Source organism: Aquarana catesbeiana, linkage group LG03 (assembly GCF_042186555.1).
Source record: "Aquarana catesbeiana isolate 2022-GZ linkage group LG03, ASM4218655v1, whole genome shotgun sequence".
Lineage (NCBI taxonomy): Eukaryota > Metazoa > Chordata > Amphibia > Anura > Ranidae > Aquarana > Aquarana catesbeiana.
Window position 1 is genome coordinate 715,349,111 of NC_133326.1, and position 19,630 is coordinate 715,368,740.

At 49.6% G+C, this 19,630-nt stretch overlaps 1 long non-coding RNA gene across 4 annotated transcripts in view; it reads right to left on the reverse strand.

The window, feature by feature from the left end:
- Positions 1–19,630, reverse strand: part of LOC141133686 (uncharacterized) — a 237,959-nt gene that overhangs the window by 112,217 nt on the left and 106,112 nt on the right. For all 4 annotated transcript variants that reach the window (XR_012243109.1, XR_012243106.1, XR_012243107.1 and 1 more), the window contains one exon: positions 9,105–9,301. This is a non-coding gene — a long non-coding RNA (uncharacterized lncRNA). The remainder of the gene's footprint in view (positions 1–9,104; positions 9,302–19,630) is intronic.

Here is a 19,630-nt window from a genome sequence, read left to right on the forward strand (position 1 = left end):
GGTCCTCTGATGTGATGGGGGGAGTACTCTGATGTGATGGGGGTTCTCTGATGTGATGGGGAGTCCTCTGATGTGATGGGGGGATCTCTGATGTGATGGTGGTCCTCTGATGTGATGGGGGGAGTTCTCAGATGTAATGGGGTGCTTCTGATGTAATGGGGGACCTACAAAGTGATGGGGGGTCCTCTGGTGTGATGGGGGTGATCTCTGATGTCATGGGGTGCTTCTGATGTGAAGGGGGGACCTCTGAAGTGATGGGGGGGTCCTCTCATGTGATGGGGGATCCTATGATCTGCTGGGGGGATCACTGATGTGATGGGGGACCAATGAAGTGATGGGGGTCCTCTGAAGTGATTGGGGTATCTCTTATGTTATGGGGGATCCTCTGATGTGATGGGGGGTTCTCTGATGTGATGGGGGATCTCTGATGTGATGGGGGGTCCTCTTGATGTGATGGGGGGGTCCTCTGATGTGACGAGGGGACCTCTGATGTGATGGGGGGTCCTCTGATATGATGGGGGATCTCTGATGTGATGGGGGACCTCTGATGTGATGGGGGACCTCTGATGTGATGGGGGATCTCTGATGTGATGGGGAGAGCTCTAATGGGATGGGGGAACGCTGATGTGATGGAGGGTCCTCTGATGTGATGAGGGGATCTCTGATGTGATGGGGGGATCTCTGATGTGATGGGGGATCCCTGATGTGATGGGGGGCTTCTGATGTAATGGGTGACCCCTGATGTGATGAGGAATACTCTGATGTAATGGGGGGTCCTCTGATGTGATTGGGGGTCCTCTGATGTGATTGGGGGGTCCTCTGATGTGATGGGGGGTCCTCCAATGTGATGGGGGGAGTCCTCTGATGTGATGGGGTGCTTCTGATGTGATGGGGGACCTCTGATGTGATGGGGGGACCTCTGATGTGATGGGGGGATCGTATGATGTGATGGGGGGATCACTAATGTGATGGGGGACCTATGAAGTGATGGGGGTCCTCTGATGTGATGGGGGATCTCTGATGTGATGGGGGATCCTCTGATGTGATGGGGGGATCTCTGATGTAATGGGGGGGTCCTCTGATGTGATGGGGGGGTTCTCTGATTTGATGGGGGATCTCTGATGTGATGGGGGGGTCCTCTGGTGTGATGGGGTGCTTCTGATGTGATGGGGGGACCTCTGATGTGATGGGGGGATCCTATGATGTGATGGGGGGGTTTTCTGATGTAATGGGGGGGTCTCTGATGTGATGGGGGGGTCCTCTGGTGTGATGGGGTGCTTCTGATGTGATGGGGGGACCTCTGATGTGATGGGGGGATCCTATGATGTGATGGGGGGTTCTCTGATGTGATGGGGGGACCTCTGATGTGATGGGGGATCCTCTGATGTGATGGGGGGATCTCTGATGTGATGGGTGGGTCCTCTGATGTGATGGGGGGGTTCTCTGATGTGATGGGGGGATCCTGTGATGTGATGGGGTGCTTCTGATGTGATGGGGGTCCTCTGATGTGATGGGGGGATCTCTGATGTGATGGGGGATCCTCTGATTTGATGGGGGATCTCTGATGTGATGGGGGGGGGGGGGGTCCTCTGATGTGGATGTGATGGGGGGGTCCTCTGATGTGATGGGGTGCTTCTGATGTGATGGAGGATCTCTGATGTGATGGGGGGACCTCTGATGTGATGGGGGGGTCCTCTGATGTGATGGGGGGATCCTATGATGTGATGGGGGGATCACTAATGTGATGGGGGACCTATGAAGTGATGGGGGTCCTCTGATGTGATGGGGGACCTCTGATGTAATGGGGGATCCTCTGATGTGATGGGGGATCTCTGATATGATGGGGAATCTCTGATGTGATGGGGGGATCCTATGATGTGATGGGGGGATCACTAATGTGATGGGGGACCTATGAAGTGATGGGGGTGCTCTGATGTGATGGGGGATCCTTTGATGTGATGGGGGATCTCTGATGTGATGGGGGGATCTCTGATGTGATGGGGGGATCTCTGATGTGATGGGGGATCTCTGATGTTATGGGGGGTCCTCTGATGTGATAGGGGGTTCTCTGATGTGATGGGGGGTGCTCTGATGTGATGGGGGACCTCTGATGTGATGGAGGTATCTCTGATTTGATAGGGGGGTCCTCTGATGTCATGGGGGACCTCTGAAGTGATGGGGGGGTCTTTTGATGTAATGGGGGTACCTCTGATGTGATGGGGGGACCTACAATGTGATGGGGGGACCTCTGATATGAAAGGGGAAGCTCTGATGTGATAGGGGAAGCTCTGATGTGATAGGGGAAGCTCTGATGTGACGGGGGTCCTCTGATGTGATGGGGTACCTCTGATGTGATGGGGTGCCTCTGATGTGATGGGGGGTCCACTGATGTGATGGGGAGATCTCTAAAGTGATGGGGGAACCTCAGATGTGTTGAAGGGACCTCAGATGTCATGGGAATCTCTTATGCGATGAGGGATTCTTTGATGTGATGGGGGGACCTCTGACGTGATGGGGGGTACTCTAAAGGGTTGGGGTATATCTGATATGATGGGGGGGTTCCTATGATGTGATAGGGGGATCCTCTGATGTGATGGGGGGATCCTCTGATGTGATGTCGGGATCCTCTGATGTGATGGGGGGTCCTCTGATGTGATGGGGGATCTTCTGATGCAATGGGGGATCCTCTGATGTGATGGGGGGTCCTCTGATGTGATGGGGGTCCTCTGATGTGATAGTGGCGTGCTCTGATGTGATGGAGGGTCCTTTGATGTGATGGGGGGACCTCAGATGTCATGGGAATCTCTGATGCAATGAGGAGTCCTTTGACGTGATGGGGGGGACCTCTGATCTGATGGGTATCTCTGATGTGATGAGGGGACCTCTGATGTGCTTAGGGATGTGCCAGGGGACCTCAAATGAGATGAGGGATCCTCTTATTTAATAGGGAGATCTCTGATGTGATGGGGGGACCTCTAATGTGATGGGGGACCTCTGACGTGATGGGGCGATCTTTGATGTGATGGGGGGAGCTCTGATGTGATGGGGGGGTCCTCTAATGTGATGGGGGGGTCCTCTGATGTGATGGGGGATCTCTGATGTGATGGGGGACCTCTGATGTAATGGGGGGACCTCTGATGTGATGGGGGGGGGGGGGTCCTCTGATGTGATGAGGGGATCTCTGATGTGATGGGGAGACCTCTGATGTGATGGGGGATCTCTGGTGTGATGGGGTGCTTCTGATGTGATGGGGGACCTCTAATGTGATGGGGGGGGGTACTCTGATGTGATGGGAGGCACTCTGATGTGATGGGGGGATCTTGGATGTGATGGGGGGATCCTCTGATGTGATGGGGGGTCATTTGATGTGATGGGGGGGTCCTCTGATTTTTTGGGAGGTCCTCTGATGTGATGGGGGGACCTCTGATGTGATTGGGGGTCCTCTGATGTGATGGGGAGATCTCTAAAGTGATGGGGGGATCTCTGATGTGATGGGGGATCTCTGATGTGATGGGGATCTCTGATGTAATGGGAGTACCTCTGATGTGATGGGGGATCTCAAATCTGATGAGGGGGGGCCTCAGATGTGTTTGAAGGGACCTCAGATATCATGGGAATCTCTGATGCAATGAGGAGCCCTTTAATGTGATGGGGGGGGATCTCTGATGTGATGGGTGGTACTCTAAAAGGTTGGGGTATATCTGATATGATAGGGGGTTCTCTGATGTGATGGGGGAACCTCTGATGTGATGGGGGTGATCTCTGATGTGATGGGGTGCTTCTGATGTGATGGGGTGCTTCTGATGTGATGGGGGACTTCTGATGTGATGGGGGGGATCCTCTGATGTGATGGGGGATCCTCTGATGTGATGGGGGGGCCTCTGATGTGACAGGGGGACCTCTGATGTGATGGGGGTCCTCTGATGAGATGGGGGATCTCTAAAGTAAAGATGGGACCTCTGATGTGATGGGGGGTCCTCTGATGTGAGGGGGTCCTCTGAAGTGAGGGGGGTCCTCTGATGTGAGGGGGGTCCTCTGATCTGATGGGGGGATCCTCTGATGTGATTGGGGACCTCTGATGTCATGAGGGGGTCCTCTGATGTGTTGGGGGTCCTCTGATGTGATGGGGGTCCTCTGATGTGATGGGGGACCTCTGATGTGATGGGGGTCCTCTGATGTGATGGGGGACCTCTACAGTGATGGAGGTATCTCTGATTTGATAGGGGGGTCCTCTGATGTGATGGGGATCCTATGAAGTCATGGGGGATCCTCTGATGTCATGGGGGACCTCTAAAGTGATGGGGGGGTCTTTTGATGTAATGGGGGGTACCTCTGATGTCATAGAGTGCTTCTGATGTGATGGGGGGACCTCTGATGTGATGGGGGGACCTCTGCTATTAAAGTGTGATAGGGGAAGCTCTGATGTGACGGGGGTCCTCTGATGTGATGGGGTGCCTCTGATGTGACGGTGGGTCCTCTGATGTGATGGGGAGATCTCTAAAGCGATGGGGAGTCCTCTGATGTGATGGAGGGTCATTTGATGTGTTGGGGGGACCTCAGATGTGTTTCAGGGACCTCAGATGTTATGGGAATCTCTGATGCAATGAGGAGTCCTTTGATGTGATGGGGGGACCTCTGATCAGATGGGTATCTCTGATGTGATGAGGGGACCTCTGATGTGCTAGGGATGTGCCAGGGGACCTCAAATGAGATGAGGGATCCTCTGATTTAATAGGGAGATCTCTGATGTGATGGGGGGACCTCTAATGTGATGGGGGACCTCTGATGAGATGGGAAGATATGTAATGGGGGGACCTCTGATGTGATGGGGGGATCTCTGATGTGATGGGGGGGGGTACTCTAAAGGGTTAGGGTATATCTGATATGATGGGGGGTCATCTGATGTGATGGGGGATCTCTGATGTGATAGGGGGATCTCTGATGTGATAGGGGGATCTCTGATGTGATAGGGGGATCTCTGATGTATGGGGGGTCCTCTGATGTGATGGGGTGCCTCTGATGTGATGGGGTGTCCTCTGATATGAAAGGGGTACCTCTGATGTGATGGGGTGCCTCTGATGTGATGGGGGGACCTATGATGTGATGGGGGGGTCCTCTGATATGAAAGAGGTACCTCTGATGTGATGAGAAGATCTCTGATGTGATGGGGGGGGGGTCCTCTAATGAGATGGGGGATCCTCTTATGTGATAGGTATCTCTGATGTGATGAGGGGGTCCTCTGATGTGTTGGGGGTCCTCTGGTGTGATGGGGGTCCTCTGATGTGATGGGGGGACCTCTCTATGTCAGCATTATAAATAAATTATAGTAACAATGAGTGATTGTGCAAAGCTACGGTACATGTCAGCATTATATGAATCTGTAATAATATTATGTAATTGTACAATGTTACTGAATGTGTCAGTAATTTTTAAGTATATATATTAGTAATAACAATAGTAATAGTTTTGAATTGCACAGCGCTACAGAATATGTCAGCACTATATATATAAATATGAATAATATGTAAAATTGTACAACACTTTGGTATATGTCAGATCCATATTACATGATCTGGGTTGTTTACCTTATGTGGGCATAAGTGTCAGTTAGTGTCAGTTGGAAGATCAGACTGGCTGGATGTTTGAATAATAATAATATATAATTGTACAATGTGACAGAATAGATCAGAGCTATTTATATATAGATTAGTAGTAATAATAGTTTTAAATTGCACAACGCTATAGAATATGTCAGCAATATTTAAATGTTCATGAATAATGAGTATAATTGTACAACACTTTGGTATATGTCTGATCTGTATTACATGATAAGTGCTGTTTACCTGATCTGGGCTGTTTACCATATATGGGCATAAGTGTCACTTGTGGTCATGTGACAGGAAGTGACATCACAGTGGGCTCCCAGCCTATAGTGCAGAGTGTCGGGAAGTAGTAGAGCCAATGTGTATTGGAGACAGACGAGTGCAGACACAGAATTCTGAGCTCTCTATCAGCATTCTATTATAGGAGAATATTCCATATATAACCTTCATATATAGATTGTATATATTGTACACAGCGCAGGAAGAGAAGTTTCTATTATCACTTTACTTTATTATTTCATATTTAATTAAATTATAAAAGCTGCCATGCAGAGAGGACAGGAGATCAGCAGAGAGGAACTTTGCTTTGGAACATCCACAATGTCCAATCAGAGGCGCAGGAAGAGGAGCAGCGAGGAAATTAATTACACAACCAGTGAGGAACTAGAGATGTTTGCAGAGCAGACAGGCCAGGTTCCCAGGAAGAGGAGCAGAAAGGAGGAAGTAGGGAGCTCCGCTGAGCAGACAGGCCGGGCTACCAGGAAGAGGAGCAGAAAGGAGGAAGTAGGGAGCTCCGCTGAGCAGACAGGCCGGGCTACCAGGAAGAGGAACAGAAAGGAAGAAGTAGGGAGCTCCGCTGAGCAGACAGGCCGGGCTACCAGGAAGAGGATCAGAAGGGAGGAAGTAGGGAGCTCCGCTGAGCAGACAGGCCGGGCTACCAGGAAGAGGAGCAGAGAGGAGGAAGTAGGGAGCTCCGCTGAGCAGACAGGCCAGGTTCCCAGGAAGAGGAGCAGTGAGGAAGTCTATTACACAAGCAGTGAGGAACTAGAGATGTTTGCAGAGCAGACAGGCCAGGTTCCTAGGAAGAGGAGCAGAGAGGAGGAAGCAGAGAGCTCCACTGAGCAGCCAGGCCAGGTTCCCAGGAAGCGGAGCAGATGTTACACAGCCAGTGAGGATCTCCAGAGCTGTGCAGAGAGGAAAGGAGAGAAGAGGAGATGGTCCCAGGACACAGAATGTGAGAGCAGTCGGAAGAAGAGGAGGAGTAGTGACGGAGGAGGTAAGGATTAGTTGTGAATCTTCATATAGTACATAGGAGAGAACAATGAATTCCTCCACCAACCTCATCCCTAAAGAGGAACTGGGCTCAGAGGAGGAGACATTTGTTCTGTGATAGGGAGCAAATACCAATTTTACTTAATATTAACCAGAGAAATGATCAACTGGACCCCCCCCCCCCTCACACCCCCCCCCAAACTGCTAGGTTTGGCACTGAAAATGTAACCCCCCCCTATTTTCTTCCCCCACATTGCTGGCCATGTCAGTGAACGTTTAACCACCTCATTCCCCAGTGACAGTTTAACTCCCCCATAATCCCCCACATTGCTAGGCATGGCACTTAAAGTTTAAACCCCCCCTCCATAATCTCCCCCCACATTGCTGGCAATGGCACTGAAATTTTCACCCACTCTCCTCCCCAATATCTGGCTAAGGCAGCTAAAGATTACCCCCAACCATAATCTCCTTCCTCCATTGCTGGGCATTGCACTGAAAGTTTACCCCCCACACCTCCCCCCTCTTCATTGCTGGGAATGACAGAGAAAGTCTAATCCCCCCCCACACTATTGCTTGGCATGACAAGAAAAGTTCAACCTCCCCATAATCTCCCCCCAATTGCCATGCATGGCAGTGAAAGTCTACCCCCCCCCCCCTATAATACTGGGAAAGGCAGTGAAAATGTAACCCCACCATATTCTGCCCCCCTCCCTCATTGCTGGCTATGGCAGTGAAAGCTCAACCCCCATTACCTCCAATGCTGGGCATTGCTATTAAAGTTTAACCCCTCCCAATGCTGGGAATGGCAGTGAATGTTTAACCCCCCCATAACCTCCCCCCACATTCCTAGGCATGGTGGTGAAAGTTTAACCCCCATAAATTGACCTAGAACACACCTATAGACTTGCTCAAAGCCTGCAGTTAGTCAGTGATTGGATGATAATTTCCCTGTGTAAATATAAACTTCCGGGGTCAGCTCTTCTCTCTGTATTGGAGACTTCAATTACTAATAGAATTCAGTGATAAGACCTGTATGTGGGCGGGGCAATAAACTTTATTTCTCTTTCTTCTCTCTAGCAGACGGCGGGACGACAGAACGTGTAGCGGCCCCTACAAAACGCGTAGCGGCCCCCAGAGGACACAAAGAGACCAACTTGACTCCGGAGAGTTTCATTTACCATAAGATACTTGGATCAGGAGCCTTTGGGACGGTAAGTAAGCAGAGATTAGTAATGAGGGGCCCATAGACACTGGGTGGGGACACAGTGCTGTGGTTTGGCCTAGATACCACTGGGGGGACACATTATGGCCATGTAGGACGGGTGCAGCATAAACATGTACACTCATCCAGCCCAAAAGACCTGAGCAGGGAGGACGGCACACGGTTGGGTCCTCCTCCATTCTGCATGGGGTGATGAATCAGGCGATATCCTTAGCTTAACCTTCAGCGCCCGGTGCTCTCCTCCGTTTTACCGTGACTCTCCAATGCCCCCCCCCATACAATGTGGGACTGCTGGTCATGCATTATATGGGAGCTGTGACCGGTGAAGGAGCGAGACTTCGTCAGGGGTTGTGGTGCTGCGTGGAGGAAGTCTGGTGGAGTAAGGTGAACCTATCACCCTACTCATCATCCTTGGGCTCAGTCAGCAGTGTATAGGGGGGGAACCCCCTGCAAGGGAATGTTTTTTCCTCCCAGAGTGCCCCCATCAGTGCAGCAAACAATCAGAATCCAGCAATCTGACCTCTGCAGAGTGAATTCTGATTGGTAGCTCTGGTTTATGGCCCATAAGATACAGCCTGCTGTGGAAGATGACAGAGGCTCTTTATTAGGTGTGGCTGTCGACCATATTTCCACCAGGACAGAAAGACAATCAGCGTAGTGCACTAGGAATGTTTAGTAATGATTTTAGGTCTTGTTTACATTTGCAATCGAGGGGCGGTAAAACCCTGCCCCTCAACCGCTCCCCCTGTTGCTGGGTGCCTATGAATGCTTTGCTTCGCGGTGGCGGCAGGAACGATACCCCCTTGTCATGCTCTGTGGCCGAATTGACCCATTTGAATAAATGATGCTGTGTTGCAACCCCCCCCCCCACAATCATGCACAACACGTGTGGCTCCCCGCTATTGCTGTCTGAAGTGCGATCCGAATGTGGAATGCATGTCAAACAGCAAAACACGTGTGAACCAGGCCTAGCAGTTAGAGCACATGGAAATAGATAAAGTACTAACCGTCTCTCTCTCTCCTACAGGTGGTGCTGGCGACTCACATTGACAGCGGCGTGCTGGTGGCCGTAAAGATCGTTGAGAAGTGGCATGTAGCTTCATACTGCAATAAACTCGCCCTGTGTGAGCGTCTTGCCCTGGAGAAGGTGGGGAGCAGCCATTACTGTATCCACGCCTATGCCACATTCCAGACGGAGGTAAGTCTATTTTTCGAAAGACAGAGAAGTATAGAATGAATGGCGTGTATATAAAATAGTGCAAACATTGCTTCATGACAACTGAATGTCATCATCAGCCCAGTCCGGTGACATCATTGCTGGGTCAGTGATCTCAGCAATGTGATATATATATATATATATATATATATATATATATATATATATATATAGGTAGATACAGATGGATGGATATAGATACTGTAGAAGGATATAGGTAGATATAGATGGGATATATATAGAAAGTTATAGGTATATATAGATGGATGGATATAGTGTAGGTAGATATAGATGGATGGATACAGTGTAGGTAGATATAGATGGATGGATATATTGTAGGTAGATATAGATGGACATAGTGTAGGTATATATAGATGGATGGATATAGTGTAGGTAGATATAGATATAGATGGATGGATATAGTGTAGGTAGATATAGATATAGATGGCTATAGTGTAGGTAGATATAGATGGATGGATATAGTGTAGGTAGATATAGATGGATATAGTGTAGGTAGATATAGATATAGATAGATATAGTGTAGGTAGATATAGATATAGATGGATATAGTGTAAGTAGATATAGATGGATATAGTGTAGGTAGATATAGATATAGATGGATATAGTGTAGGTAGATATAGATGGATATAGTGTAGGTAGATATAGATGGTTGGATATAGTGTAGGTAGATATAGATATAGATGGAGATAGTGTAGGTAGATATAGATGGATATAGTGTAGGTAGATATAGATATAGATGGAGATAGTGTAGGTAGATATAGATGCATGGATATAGTGTAGGTATATATAGATATAGTGTAGGTAGATATAGATGGATATATTGTAGGTAGATATAGATATAGATGGATATAGTGTAGGTAGATATAGATGGATGGATATCGCGTAGGTAGATATAGATGGATATAGTGTAGGTAGATATGGATGGATGGACTGTAGGTAGACGTCATGCAGTATATTTGGGTAGATTTATATAACACGTGACTCTGATTTGGACCTTCTAAGTGAAATGCATTGATTGACCTGTCTGTGTTCCCCCCCCCCCCCCCCCCAGAGCCAACTCTTCTATGTCATGGAATATCTGAGCGGAGGAGATCTGGTGAGCAAGGCGGAAAGATGTGACATCACCACCCTCAGACTGACTGCAGCGGAGCTCGTGTGTGGTCTGCAGTTTATCCACTCCACAGGTGTCATACACAGGTAAGTACTATTATTTACTGTACAATCCTCCCCCTCCCCCCTCCCGCTGCCTGAACACCCAATGGTGACCCGTTCCTCCTCCTCCATCCAATGGACGCACACATAAGGAGAGGAGGACGGAGGAATGCAGACCGGATCATAGGAAACGTTGGGTGGTGCTAGGAAAGGGAGCTTTGTGATTGTTCATCCCTCTATGGATCTGTAATTCCCGGGATATATGGGAGGGATCATTGTCTGAACTACAGAACTGACACTCTTTTTTTTTTCTCCACAGAGACCTAAAGCTTGACAACATCCTCATAGATGGCACCGGTCACATCAAAATTGCAGACTTCGGCATTGCAAGTGTCTACACGCCTGAACGCAAGGTAAGTCCAATGTGCCCATACACAGGGCAATTATCAACCATACTAGGCCTGGATTAAACAGAACCTGTATATACAGAACAATTATCAGATTAGGATTGGATTAATGACCTTGGTCCAGTTACCCATCTGGGTATCGCGTCCAGTCCTGGGGGCCTCATCCAGCCACTATCTGGTTCTGCGGATCCTGTCCAGCTAATACCTGCACCTGGGGGTTCTTCCCAGCTACCATCTGGCCCTGAGGGTCCTGTCCAGTCCTGGGGGGCCCTGTCTAACCATCATCTGGCCTTGGAGGTCCCATCCAGCTACCATCTAGCCATATGGGTGATGTCCAGTCCTGGGGGTCCTGTCCAGTCCTGGGGGGGCGCCGTCTGACCATCAGCTGGCCCTGGGGGTCCCATCCAGCTACCATCCACCCCTGGGGACTAACATTTACACATTGAAACTGAATACTTGTTGTAATGTTGGTGCTGCTGGTCTCTAGCCTAACTTTTAATCCTTATCCTTCTCTCTCTGATTTCCCCACAGATGCTGCGTCACCCAACCATGGATTATTACTCGTTGGGGGAAACGTTACGTGATCTGGCTTTCGGTACTGAGTCAACCTTTAGTGCACTAGACAATCCCATGAACTGTCTAAGGCCACCGTACCTGATGGACACCGACCCCGACTTCGTGGACCTGCTGAAAAAGGTAAGTAGTGACACAGTTCCAGCGGGACAAGGAGAGTAGCCATATAGGCTCCACCAAAGAGTCAGTGCACTTCATGAGCCAATACTGTCATCTTATGTTTTTCTGTTTTCTTTTTTTCCCTGTAGCTCGGAGACCATGAGGTGCACAAAGTGACTTACCGCAACATCAGAAAACACCCGTTTTTCAGAGGAATAAACTGGGAGGAGGTGGAGGCGAGAGAGACGCGCCCCCCATTCTTTGTACGTCGAAAGGTATGTATTTGATCAGTGTGTCAATAGGGGTTTTTTTTTGCATTGAAGTCAATGGGACACGATTTTGCATTGAAAATCAATAGGACGCGTCATGCCATTATCGGCACCTTTTTTTTTTTTTCTATCGGCAAAATGCAGATAACCTTATTCTTGGCCGATAATGTTCCGCAGCCAATATATCGGTGCATCCCTACATAGGAGGGGTTTCTCCTAATCATTCATGGATCTCATTGTTCTCTTTTTTCTATTTCAGGGCCTCACAAAAGTTACAAGGCAGAAGATACCACTGGAGGACCTCCTAGACGATGAGAACATTCCAGCCGAGGAGCAATTGCTATTCGATGGCTTTTCATTTGAGAGTGATCAATGGAGAGCCATACAAAAGCTAAACTGAAGCCGAAACACGCCAGGGTGGAGCTTATGGAAATCGGCGTAAAATACTGCGAGGAATTTCACGCCTAGTGTTCTTTCTCAACCATCTACCACCATTGAAATCCAGCAATCATCATATACCCCGAGGAAACAGGACTTCCAGAGAGTACAAAGTCCGATGGACATGCAGCTTCAAGGAAATCCTACCGGATCTAGGAACAGGACACATCATATAAAATAGCTGGACTGGGCTAAGTCCACAAGGGAGCTGGGACAGAGTCAACAAGGGAGCCAGACTGAGACTGTGAGGAAGTCAGGACTGAGCCTACGATGGAGCAGGGAGGAGTGTGCAGAGGAGCAGAGAGGAGTCTGTGGGGGGACAGACGCCTAAAGCTCTCCTGCATTCTCCTCCCCACTCCCTCGTAGACTTAGTCCCCTCTTCTCATCAGTCCCAGCCTGGCTCCGGGAGCTGGGACAGAGACTACAAAGGAGCCGGGACAGAGACTACAAGGGAGCCAGGACAGAGTCTACAAGGGAGTCAGACTAAAACTACAAGGGAGCCAGGACAGAGACTACAAGCAAACCGGGACAGTGACTCCAAGGGACCTGGAACAGAGTCTACAAGGGAGTTAGACAGAGACTACAAGGGAGCCGGGACAGAGTCTACAAGGGAACCAGGAAAGAGTCTACAAGGGAACCAGGACAGGGACTACAAGGGGGCTGGAACAGAGTCTACAAGGGAGTCAGACTGAGACTATAAGGGAGCCAGGACAGAGACTACAAGGGAGTCAGACTTAAACTAACTAAAACTAAAAGGGAGCCAGGACAGAGACTACAAGGGAGCCGGGACAGAGACTACAGTGGAGCCGGGACAGAGACTACAGTGGAGCCGGGACAGAGACTACAGTGGAGCCGGGACAGAGTCTACAAGGGAACCGGGAAAGAGTCTACAAGGGAACCGGGACAGAGACTATAAGGGAGCCGGGACAGAGTCTACAAGGGAACCGGGACAGAGACTACAGTGGAGCCGGGACAGAGTCTACAAGGGAACCGGGACAGAGTCTACAAGGGAACCGGGACAGAGTCTACAAGGGAACCGGGAAAGAGTCTACAAGGGAACCGGGAAAGAGTCTACAAGGGAACCGGGACAGGGACTACAAGGGGGCTGGAACAGAGTCTACAAGGGAGTCAGACTGAGACTATAAGGGAGCCGGGACAGAGACTACAAGGGAGCCGGGACAGAGACTACAAGGGAACCGGGACAGAGTCTACAAGGGAACCGGGACAGAGTCTACAAGGGAACCGGGAAAGAGTCTACAAGGGAACCGGGAAAGAGTCTACAAGGGAACCGGGAAAGAGTCTACAAGGGAACCGGGAAAGAGTCTACAAGGGAACCGGGACAGAGACTACAAGGGAGCCGGGACAGAGTCTACAAGGGAACCGGGACAGAGACTACAGTGGAGCCGGGACAGAGTCTACAAGGGAACCAGGACAGTCTACAAGGGAACCGGGAAAGAGTCTACAAGGGAACCGGGAAAGAGTCTACAAGGGAACCGGGACAGGGACTACAAGGGGGCTGGAACAGAGTCTACAAGGGAGTCAGACTGAGACTATAAGGGAGCCGGGACAGAGACTACAAGGGAGCAGGGACAGAGACTACAAGGGAGACGGGACAGAGACTACAAGGGAGACGGGACAGAGACTACAAGGGAGACGGGACAGAGACTACAAGGGAGCCAGACTGAGACTGTGAGGAAGTCAGGACTGAGCCTACGATGGAGCAGGGAGGAGTGTGCAGACGAGCAGAGAGAAGTCTGTTGGGGGACAGACACCTAAAGCTCTCCTGCAGTCTCCCCCTCGCTCCCTTGTCGACTTAGTCCCCTCTTCCCAACAGTCTCAGCCTGGCTCCCTCAAAAATGTTGTCCCGGCTCGCTTGCAGACTCAGCCCAGGAGTCTACGAGGTAGCCAGTCTAAGACTGTGAGGTAGCAGGGCAGAGCCTACGCCCCGATCTGTAGGAAAGCAAGTGGGAGTCTACAGGAAGCAGGGAGGAGTCTGCAAGGGGACAGGGAGAGGTCTGCTAGGGAGAGAGAGAAGTGCGGGAGCGTAGGGAAGTGGAGTGTCAGAGAGCAGGGAGAGACTTTCAGGAAGTGGAGAGGAGTCTGCCAGGAAGAGGGGACTGAGTCTACAATGGAGCAAGGAGCAGTCTGCAGGGAAGCTGTGAGAGTCTGTTTGGCCCCTTTCACACTGGGGCGGGGGGTGGTGTCGGCGGTAAAGCGCCGCTATTGTTAGTGGCGCTTTACCGTCGGTATTCGGCCATTAGCGGGGTGGTTTTACCCCCCGCTAGCGGCCGAGAAAGGGTTAAAAACCACCGCAAATCGCCTCCGCAGAGGCGCTTTGCCGGCGGTATAGCCGCGCTGCCCCGTTCCCGTTTGTGAGAGGTAAATCTGATGGGGGGGGGCAGAACTTCCACTCTGCTCACCTAAGTGGGAGCTGATACCTGTCAGAAATAGGCACCAGCTCCCAGAAAAAAAAAAACTTCTAAAAGTGGTAGAGGAGGGAGGAGGGAGAAGGATGAGCAGAATTTCCCTTTCCAGATGAAGTTTTACTTTAAGGCTAGGTTCACATCTATGCAGAGTGCGGTTGATGCGGCTAGGGCTAGAGTTAGGGGCTAGGGTTATATGCTAGGGTTACAGTTAAATGTTATGCCGCGTACACACGGTCGGACTTTTCGTCTACAAAAGTCCAACGGACGCCGATGGACTAAAGCTGGCTGGTAATCCGATCGTGTGTGGGCTTCTCCGGACTTTCAGCAGACTTTTTCAGCCTCAAATCCGACGGACTTTAGATTTGAAACATGCTTCAAATCTTTACGTCGTAACTACGACGGACCCCGAAATCCGCTCGTCTGTGTGGTAGTCCGACGGACAAAAACCCATGCTAGGGCAGCTATTGGCTACTGGCTATGAACTTCCTTATTTTAGTCCGGTGTACATCATCACGTACGAATCCGTCGGACTTTTGTGTGGTCGTGTGTAGGCAAGTCCGTTCGTTAGAAAGTCTGCTGCAAGTCCGCCGAAAGTCCGCCGGAAGTCTGTCGGACAGGCTGTCGGACTTTTGTAAACGAAAAGTCCGACCGTGTGTATGCGGCATTAGGGTTAAGGGCTAGGGTTAGAGTTAAGGGCTAGGGCTATATGTTGGGATTAAGGGCTAGGGTTACAGTTAAATGTCAGGGTTAAGGACTTAGGGTTATGTTAGGGTCAAGGACTATTGTTAAGGCTAATTTTTAAAGTTAAGGGTTAGGGTTTGAGGTAATCATTGGGGTTAGGGGCAATTGTTAGGGTTAACATTCTAGTTACTTATCCACATTAATCTATGTGAATGGAGGAATCTGTTCCCCCTTTGCGGGCCGAACAAAAAAAAAAGAACATTACATATATGCCCGACATTAGAAGAGTGGGTGGATGTGTGGCGGAAGCTTCTAATGTTGGGCATAAAATGCCAGGACAGTTCATACACCCCTCAAATTACCCCTTTTTGGAAAGTAGACACCCCAAAGTATTTGCTGAAAGGCATGTTGAGTCCATGGAACGTAAATCAGCTTTGCAGGAACGCTTATCAGCTGCAGCACTGATCTGTTTATTCTGACAGCAGCAGGGTGCTATTTTCAGAATACATACGCAGTGTCTGCCGCACTGCAGGAGGCGATTTTTCACCTGCAGTTAAAAAAAAAAAAAAGAATGTGTATGCCCAAGCATGAGGGGCCTGGCATGGTCAGATTGTCCTTATGCTTCGGCATATAATTTTTTTCACTTTTTCTCTGGCAGAGATTTGTTTTTTTCACATTGATCAATGTGAATGGAGGAATCTGTTAGGGCTGGATGAAAAACACAACATTAGGTATGCCCAAAAAGAAGATTCTAATAGTGGTCATACCATACACTTTTTCAGGCAGAGATTTCTTTATTCATATCGATCAATGTAAATGAAGGAATCTGTTCTTTTTTTTGTTTAGCCCACAGGCTCCACAAAAAAAAAAAACACATTACAGGCATGCCCAACATTGGTTTGGCATTAACCACTTGCTGACCGCCGCACGACGATGTACGTCGGCAGAATGGCACGGGCAGGCATTAGGACTTACCTGTACGTCCTTGCCTGCCCGCGGGCGGGGGGTCCGATCGGACCCCCCACGGTGCCTGCGGCGGTTAGATTCTCGTCAGGGGCGATCAAAGGTGAGGGGGAGGCCACCCATTCGTGGCTCCCCCCTCGCGATCGCTCCTGGCGAATGAAATGCTTCCTCGGCTTCTGTAATGTAAACAGAAGCGGAGGAAGTGATGTCATCTCTCCTCGGCTCGGTATTTTCCGTTCCGGCGCCAAGGAGAGAAGACATCGATGTGAGTGCACAAACACTACACACACAGTAGAAGGCATACATTACACCCCCCATCACCCCCCCCCCCCCCCGTCACACTGACACCAAGCAGTTTTTTTTTTTTTTCTGATTACTGCATTGGTGTCAGTTTGTGACAGTTAGTGTGGTAGGGCAGTTAGTGTTAGCCCCCTTTAGGTCTAGGGTATCCCCCTAACTCCCCATAATAAAGTTTTAACCCCTTGATCACCCCCCGTCGCCAGTGTCACTAAGCAATAGTTTTTCTGATCGCTGTATTAGTGTCACTGGTGCCACTAGTTCGGGAGGTAAATATATAGGTTCGCTGTCAGCGTTTTATAGCGTCAGGGACCCCCATATACTACCTAATAAAGGTTTTAACCCCTTGATTGCCCCCTAGTTAACCCTTTCACCAGTGATCACCGTATAACTGTTACGGTTGACGCTGGTTAGTTAGTTTATTTTTTATAGTGTCAGGGCACCCGTCGTTTATTACCGAACAAAGGTTCAGCCCCTTGATTGCCCGGCTGTGATATAAGTTAGGTTTTAGGGTCAGATAGGGTCTGCGTCGCCCCAGGCAGCGTCAGGTTAGTGCCAGTAGCGCTAACACCCACGCACACACCGTACACCTCCCTTAGTGGTATAGTATCTGAACGGATCAATATCTGATCCGATTAGATCTATACTGGCGTCCCCAGCAGTTTAGGGTTCCCAAAAACGCAGTGTTAGCGGGATCAGCCCAGATACCTGCTAGCACCTGCATTTTGCCCCTCCGCCCGGCCCAGCCCAGCCCACCCAAGTGCAGTATCGATCGATCACTGTCACTTACAAAACACTAAACGCATAACTGCAGCGTTCGCAGAGTCAGGCCTGATCCCTGCGATCACTAACAGTTTTTTTGGTAGCGTTTTGGTGAACTGGCAAGCACCAGCGGCCTAGTACACCCCGGTCGTAGTCAAACCAGCACTGCAGTAACACTTGGTGACGTGGCGAGTCCCATAAGTGCAGTTCAAGCTGGTGAGGTGGCAAGCACAAGTAGTTTCCCGCTGCCAACAAGAAGAAGACAAACACAGGCCCGTCGTGCCCATAATGCCCTTCCTGCTGCATTCGCCAATCCTAATTGGGAACCCACCACTTCTGCAGCGCCCGTACTTCCCCCATTCACATCCCCAACCAAATGCAGTCGGCTGCATGAGAGGCATTTTCTTTATGTCCTCCCGAGTACCCCTACCCAATGAACCCCCCCAAAAAAGATGTTGTGTCTGCAGCAAGCGCGGATATAGGCGTGACACCCGCTATTATTGTCCCTCCTGTCCTGACAATCCTGGTCTTTGCATTGGTGAATGTTTTGAACGCTACCATTCACTAGTTGAGTATTAGCGTAGGGTACAGCATTGCACAGACTAGGCACACTTTCACAGGGTCTCCCAAGATGCCATCGCATTTTGAGAGACCCGAACTTGGAACCGGTTACAGTTATAAAAGTTACAGTTACAAAAAAAAGCGTTTGCTCCCACGATACGTAAATCAGCAACTCCAGCACTGTAGGAGGTGATTTCACCACCACAGTTCAAAAAAAAAAATGGTGCATGTATGCCCATCATTAGAACTGGTGGATGAAGGGCGGCATTCTAATGGTGGGCATACCCACCGATCAATCTCTTTTTTGTGCAGCCCACAGGCTGCATGAAAAAAAAGATTACAATATTTGCCCAACAAGGGCCAGCAACATATTGGTATGCTGCTGGACTTTGAGTGGTTATACCAGAATGATGCCTGCAGGTTTAGGTATCATCTTGGTATCATACTTTTCAGCCAGCGGTCGGCTTTCATGTAAAAGCAATCCTCGCAGCTAATTAGCCTCTAGACTGCTTTTACAAGCAGTGGGAGGGAACGTTCCCCCCCCACCGTCTTCCATGGTTGTCTCGGGCTCTCCTGTCCAGACAGGGAATCTGAGAATGCACCCGGTGGTTCTGCCAGCTGACCATAGAGCTGATCAGAGACCAGAACGACTCCAGTCATCTCCTTTTCAAAATATTTATTGGATTTTTCAAAAAAGAAGTCATATATCGTACATTCGCTGAATCATAAATGCACATTGGTCATATCACATACAGTTAGACCCCTGTGGGGTAGGTATTACAAAAAGAAGAAGTATCACAATCGAAACACAGACAATAAAAGAAAAGAAATAATAAGTGTGAAGGGTTAGGTTCCGGCCTGTGGTTTTAACTGATAATCTAAAGGAACAATACCATTTACCACAGGAAAGGAGCTAAAGAGAGGATAAATCTCTGGGCTAATCAAGGGGCGGCTGTAGGCGGCCACGGGGGTTCCGACGGCACCCCAAAAGGGAACTCACTGTGACCGGCGAAACCTCCATTAGCCCCCCCCCCGACGCCCTGTAAACATTGCTGACAAATAAACAACCAGCTAGAGAACAACATTATAGTATTAGAGCCCCTTATAGCCGGAATCAACAGGGAATAAGAGTGATACTATGACCTTTTGACTGTCTTATTCCAACAGGGAATAAGAGTGATATTAAGACCATCGGACTGTCTGTGGTTCGGAACTTTACGACAGCTGAAAAGCGAGAAAGAAAAGAGTGTAGAAAAGAGAGGGGAGGGAGGGAGAAAGAAGAGAGGAAAGGGAGCCAGCCCGCGGGGAGGCGCCCCGCAACCCCGTAGCAATCAGCTGAGTTGTGGATGCACACCCGGAATCAGGGAGATGCCAACGAAACTTGCCCAGGGTTCCCAAGTAGCCTCAAACCGGTCCACTGAGTTGTCTAGAATGCTAGCCAGCTTCTCTTGGGCCATGATCCAGGAAATTTTCCGGATCGTCGCCTTAAGGGATACTTTGGGTTTCTTCCAAGCCTTGGCTATGGTGAGCTTAGCGCCCAGGAAAATAAAATGTATGAGTTTGCTGGCAAGCTTCGGGACCCTGGGCAAATTGTCATTTAGGAGAGCCATCGAAGGTGTTTTCGGGATATGGACCTTGGTGATTTTCTTTATCAGGAGGAAGATCTTG